This window comes from Parambassis ranga, chromosome 4 (genome assembly GCF_900634625.1).
Source record: "Parambassis ranga chromosome 4, fParRan2.1, whole genome shotgun sequence".
Classification (NCBI taxonomy): Eukaryota; Metazoa; Chordata; class Actinopteri; family Ambassidae; genus Parambassis; species Parambassis ranga.
The window spans coordinates 8,855,913-8,862,840 of record NC_041025.1 but is presented as its reverse complement, the minus strand read 5'-3'; positions in this window follow the sequence as shown (position 1 = coordinate 8,862,840).

Here is a 6,928-nt window from a genome sequence, read left to right as displayed (position 1 = left end):
TGCCTGTGGATTTTGCTTGGCCTACTGATTGCAAGAAGTACTACTTATTACACGTTGCCAAGCATCTTTTTTGAATAGAAAGGTCTGAGTAGTATTTGCATGGTTTATAATGTAATCCTACCAGTTCATGCAGCCCTTATAGCCTATGTTCACATAGAATTTTTATTTAGCACGCTACAGGAAGCCATAATGGCAAAATGGAGAAAGTTACCATGGACTGCACATTGTGCTACAAAAACTGTGTCGACTGTTCTAGACACATTAAGTATAGTATAATATTTGGTTATGTGCTTTAATAGAATATTTTATTCCTTTCTACATAGCAAGTCTGAATACTCATTCCTGTGGCACTCCAAATGTATTTGTAATGACTGTTTTATGCACCCAGATGCCAGTGAGGATCATGAGTTGGAAGCTGAGGACAACATGACATCGCTGCAAGAAGGTACTTCCACATTGTTGTTTTTCAATCATCTTTAAAAGACACACATGCCATATATTAAAACAAATCTTTGATTATTGTGAATTGCTTGCTATCACATATGCTGCTTCAGTAAACCTTTGCTGCATGCAGGCACCAGTGTTCCACATGCACAGGGGTCAGAAGATGAGAGCACGGTGCCATCCCTGCTAGAATGTGCCTCCGCACCAAAGAGCCACAGTCGGAGGAAGGGGGGCACAAAGAGAGGTGAGCTTAGAGCAGTGATAAAACTACCCACTCCAGCTTTGTGTATTTATTATAATTAGTTATATTAACGAGTTCCTTAAATGGAGAGAAACCTTCTCCAAACTATGAATGACAGTGACCTATTAAAACGCTGCGGAGACTTTCTGTAGTTATTCATTTTATTTTACCCCTCCTGGACCCCCTGCAGTTCGCCTACAGAGCTAACAGATCTGTGGACGATGCTGTCAACCTGACCCTTCACTACATCCTGCAGCATCTGGACTCCCCGGGAACCAATGCTAGGATCCTGTTTGTGGACTTCAGCTCTGCTTTCAACACAATCCGCCCAGCTCTCCTCCAAGACAAGCTGTCCCTGCTGCATGTTCCAGACTCCATCTGCCGGTGGATCACTGACTTCCTGACAGACAGGAGACAGCATGTGAGGCTGGGGATGAATGTCTCGGACACAAGGACCATCAGCACCGGTACCCCCCAAGGCTGTGTACTTTCCCCTCTGCTCTTCTCCCTGTACACCACCTGCTGCACCTCCAGCCACCAGTCTGTCAAGCTGATTAAGTTTGCTGACGACACCACCCTCATTGGACTCATCTCAGACGGGGATGAGTCTGGACAGGAGGGAGGTGGACCGTCTGGTGTCCTGGTTTGCTGACAACAACCTGGAGCTGAATGCCCAGAAGACAGTGGAGATGACAGTAGACTTTCGGAAAGTGCCAGCTCCATCACCCCCCCTCACCCTGACAGACACCCCCATCTCCACAGTGGACTCTTTCCGCTTCCTGGGTACCACCATCACCCAGGACCTCAAGTGGGAGCTCACCATCAGCTCCCTCATCAAAAAGGCCCAGCAGAGGATGTACATCTTGCACCACTTGCACACGAGTACCACCTCACCGATCCATGTGGTACCTGTTACATTATTACATTATTACACTGTTCCACTCGTTCATATAAGGGTCTATGTTTGCCATTACATCCACCATTCATTTTATGTTCTGTTCATTGCATGTCTGTTATTCCATGTCAATTTAGCCTTACTTTAGTTTATTTACTTAACCCTCGGGCGTCATTGGGGACTCAAAAATGTCCACTTACAAAAAAACGCTATAAAAACTTAACAGATTAATGTTTTTTTTCTGCTTTCTTCTGCATAAATATGTTAAACAACTTCAGCCCTGCTCAAAACTACCAAACATTAAATCATTTTGAGGAATTTAACCCTTTAAATGCCAGTTTGATTACTTGACTTTTGATTTACTTAATTTTTTATGAAGAAAACACAAAAAGTGAGTTGTTTTCCACAAAACAAAAGTTAGGTGGCTGAGGCATTATTCTTTGAGAACACATGAGAATCCTGCTCACAAACCGAGGAGGTCAAAGCTTCTGGAACACACGGACCTCCTGCTCCTGTTTCCTCCTGGCAGCCTCCTCCTTGTTCCTCCTCTTCTCCTCCTCCATCTGTGAAGAAACAGCTCAGCTCATGTGTCTGATCACAGCTGCAGGCTGGAGACTGGGAGAAGTGGGATGAGCAGCATCTCACCACCCTAAACCTCATGTTCTCATTATTAAGTGTCACCTAACTGGGAGGAATTACCTCCGATCTAAAGTACGGACCCATGCTGTCTCTTACCTTTTTCTTCTCCTCTCTCTCCTTCAGTAATGTCTGCTTGTCCACCAGCTTCACCACCGTGGGCAGGCCTGCAACGTAGTCAGCCTGTCAGTTCACCTGTCTCCCTCTGCCTGCTTTCTGCTGCCCTCCTCAGCAGCCAGCAGGGTTCTGTGTCTGAGCTGAAGGCCGTTACCTTCATGATCTTCCAGTCGGACTCCCAGCTCCGGTAACGTGTCGTCACGGATGACATCACAGAGCTGCAGCAACTCCATCACTGAAGGGTTTCATTAAAAATAGCTTAACTAAACCCTGAGGAAATACATCCACATATTCAGAGGATTCTTAAATGCACGTCCTCACCTTATATCTTCCTGTTTGAACAGCATATTTATAATCAGAAAGGTTTCTTACAGAGGAAGTGGACTCCTGGACTACAGCATGGTGCACTACCGGCCCTACACTACACTGGTGTGAGTGTGTAGCATTCTAGATGGTGTAGATGGTGCACCACTACAGCATGGTGATATGACAAAGAATATATGTAAACTCAGCTATAGAAATGATAACAAAACAGTGAGATAACATCGATTGTAGTGTCAGAACAAGTAAAGTACGTTTTGTGCATACGTGTATAGTTTATACATATAAACTATAATGACAAGGAAGAAAAAAATCAAAAAAACAAAAACCAGTCAAAACAGATGAGTGCTGCTCACAGCAGCCGCCATGACCCTGATGATGGATGAGCTGAGCTGAGGGAGGAGACTGATCTTCCTGCTTTTCCTGGGCATATTGTAAACGCCTCTTCACTTTTTGTCGTTATTACTTAAAAATTCTTTGAAAAAATACGGCGTTGTTCTCGTAGACCGAGGAGCCCTGCGTTTGTGCTGCCTACATCATGGTTACTCAACCGGAAGTCAAAAATAATTACCTTTTATTACATTATTCTACATTTTATTTTAAGTGACAGTGCAGAGCTTCCAGACAGTTTGTCTCCTTCAGTGGGACTAATCAGCTGTTATATGATCAGAGCGTGTGTAGATGAAGCAGGATCACATATCAACATGCTGCTAGATCTTGAAACTCTGTCCATTCCATCTGATGGAGGCTTTTCTCCACTTCTTGTTCCTCCAGTTCATGCCTCCTTTGCAGAGCAGCGGCTTTCTCCATTAAAGCTGCTTTTTCTGATTTCAACCTCAAGCACGCCGATGACGTCCTAGACACAGATGATCTGCTAGAATGACTTTGCTTGCTCGATTTTTTGCTTGATACATTTGACACACTGTCACCAGGATTCATTTCAACTTGACTCTCATTACTTGCACTTTTGCCATCATCATCATTTTCATCAATCAATACATTCCCATCACCCATTGCATCTTCATCTTCATCAATATTTGCACTTTTATTCACAGTTTCTTCATCATCATCGCATGAAGCTCCATTGTCCTTTAACCACATTGTGATCTTTTCCATAAATGCATCATTGTCATCCTTTTTTGACTTAAACCATGCCTTCTGCTTTTTCTCCTCCTCTGGAGATGAGGGAAACTCAGAGAGCAATGTGTTATGAAGTTCAGAGGCACGCTGACACATTTGTCCAAAACTTTTGAAGTTTTTCCAAACAATGGGGACATTTTCCTGAGAATCCAAAAGAGAGGTGATTTGTACTTTTAACTTGTTTGCTTGTTTAAAATAGGCACTTCTTTCCCTTTGAAGCCTTTCAACTACTATGGTGATTCCTTTAAAAGTAGGCTTTCTTGATCTTTTCTCCACAACATCACATTGCACCTCGGCACGTTCAGGTTCCACAACATGTTGCTGATCCTCCATTGTCAATGAATCACGAGTGCCAATTCAAACAGAAACATTTCATATCAGCTTGTTTTTGTCCATACAACCATCACAGCGAACGATCATCCACTCCATTCAATTTCCATGAACTCGTTGAAAAGTCCGAGCCTCATCATTGGACTTGAATGCAGCACACCGTAGTCATTGTAGTTTCTCACTGCGGCAGCGCACAAGATCCAAACACACAATCCCTTTATCTGCTCCTAGTGTATGCACCAACCGGGCCTCCTTTATCTTCTTTCAATGTCCATAATCATTTTTCTTTTCAATTAATGAGCATGATTTACCGTTCTCCATAAGACAAGCTGTCACTCGATCAACCGCTCCAGTCGGCATTTCTGCGCGTCCTTTTTCCAACCTCCCGATGAGATCAGGTTTTTACTTGTGTAGTGCCGATTTTACCAGCCTTCAGCCACTCGGTTGGGTGCAGGGGATGTTGTTTTCCTACGTGCTGTTATTTCCAAAATGAATCATTTGATGCATCGTACTCTTTGTTTGAGGTTCCCGTTTATTGTTAACAAAGTATTTGATCATGATTACAAAACAGAAAAAACGTGTCGGCGGTAAAAACTGTACGACCTCCCAGCTCCCATACCTGTCTGATCTGCTCACCTGAATCACCTGTGTTCATTTAAGCCTTACCCACCAACCCTAACCTGCCATCTAGCGACAAACAAAGGCAATTGCATGTTAACTTCATGGCTCCTACAGGTCCCATTAACTCCTATTATAATGCTACATTTTTTAATATCATAGCTATAACAACATATAACCATGCATTTCTTGATGTAAGGGTTTCATTTTGGAGAAAAATAGTTACATTTGACATTTTCTACTGTTCACCACTAAAATCTTTCCATCATAATGTCCCTGTAATGTCTTCAGCTTGTTCAGCTGATGTCATGGACAGCCAGAAAATCCAAGCAAGACACTACAAGACCCTCCAAGAAATGTACAAGTCCAAAAAGCCAAACAAAGCTGCGGTAACTCAATTGCTGAACCTTGAATTCGAGTCTCGAAGACCCTTCATCACCTCTGACGTCTTACAGGAGCAAGACAGAGCAACAAAGATTCTAGAGGCTTACCCTTGTTTCAGGGAACTGGATCACGTAAGTAATGTTGGTCCCACTTAGATGCAGAACAGATGGAAAAGCTTCTACTCAAAGGTCCAGTTTTATGGTGTGATGAAGAAGGCCATGAAGCCTCCAAAAACTTTGAATGGAGGTGAAGTCATGACACATTTAGTTCTTTTTACATAATAATGTCTCAATTATTTATGTTAGAGTTACTTATAGTACCACGTTGTATTGTGCCTTTTCCATTCAACCAGTGGAGCATATCACAGCTGTCTTCAGAGCCCTGCCACTGCTCTGTCCGTCCAGCACTATGCCACCAAAGAAACTGGGCTCAAGCAGCGAGGCTCTTTTCCATGTCCTTTCGGTAAGATTGTTCATAATATATTCCTGTTTTTCATACATTTTATATTTAGTTTAGTTACTTTGAGATAAACTTTGATCATTTCCATGGTTCCAGGGGAAGGGGAAGTGTTTCCTACAGTGTGCTTAATGTAGTACTGACTTCATTGGCTCTAGCTGTGCTGCATTCAGCATTTGCAGGGGATTTATTGTGACCATAGAATTTCACTAATGTCCTCATCCAGGTCAAAGTTTATGTTACTTTTCTAATCTTCTTCATTTATTTGTGTCATCCAGACTTCTGAGGATCCTGATGGGTTCGTGCGGCAGCAGGACCTGTCTTCTCCTGTTCCGCTCGTTTCTGAGGACAACTGCATGATCGCCGTTGGAAACACTCCACTGAGCACCTTCACCATGGACAGACTTCTCTACCTCATGGCATATTACTATGCCCTGCACATGACCTACCATTTCTACACTCCTGTCAGTACTGCAAACAGAGGTACTTCACCATTCAATCCACGAGCAGGATTTGACCCCCACTACAAAGAAGCGATTGGTGAGTGGAAGTCATTCCCTGAGCGAGTGAGCCCCTTTGTTTGTAGAAGCTTGTATTTGATTTTTTAAAGAAAAGTTCATCACATTCCTCACATTTGTTGTTGATGTTTTTTGGAATGTGAAAGTGGTCCTGTTTTGAATTAAATACACAATATTGAATGAAAAACTTTTGGTGGCTTGATTTAAGACAACTTCACTTATATTTGTTATACTGTTTTAAGAAATGATGTCTTATTTTAACTACCTTCATGCTTATTATCCATCTCAGATTAAGGTGTCATTTCCTAAAGTTAATTTAGTAGATAGACTTAAATTCTAATTTTAAGTTACTTAATCTTAAATTAGTGGTTTTTCATTTCTTGTTTTAGAACAAAATGGATTAATTGAAGATTTTCTGTCTTGTTTTAAGTCTCATTTTAGTCTTACAGAGCCAAGAATTTTGGGCCTATTTTAAGAATTCTTGTCAAGAAAAAAAAGCTTACCCCATTGGCAGATTCATTTGCTTGATACAAGATAATTTGATTGACTATAAGAATATTTTCCTTTTTTCTAGTAGAGCTGTTTTTGCAGTGTGCTGAGCACCCTTAGGCGACTCAGATGCACTTTTGTAGTTTTTTATCTTTCAGCAATCAGCTGCTGCAGACAAACAGGGCAGCAGCTGCGTTCCTCTAATCTCCACACAACACCATCCCAGCTAACACAACCTAAGCCTCCATGCAGAGGCGTAGCAGCGTTAGCGTTTCTGCACTGCATGCACACAGAGGTTGCTATTAGCTTAGCTTGGTCTGGATTCAGGGATAGTGTGCA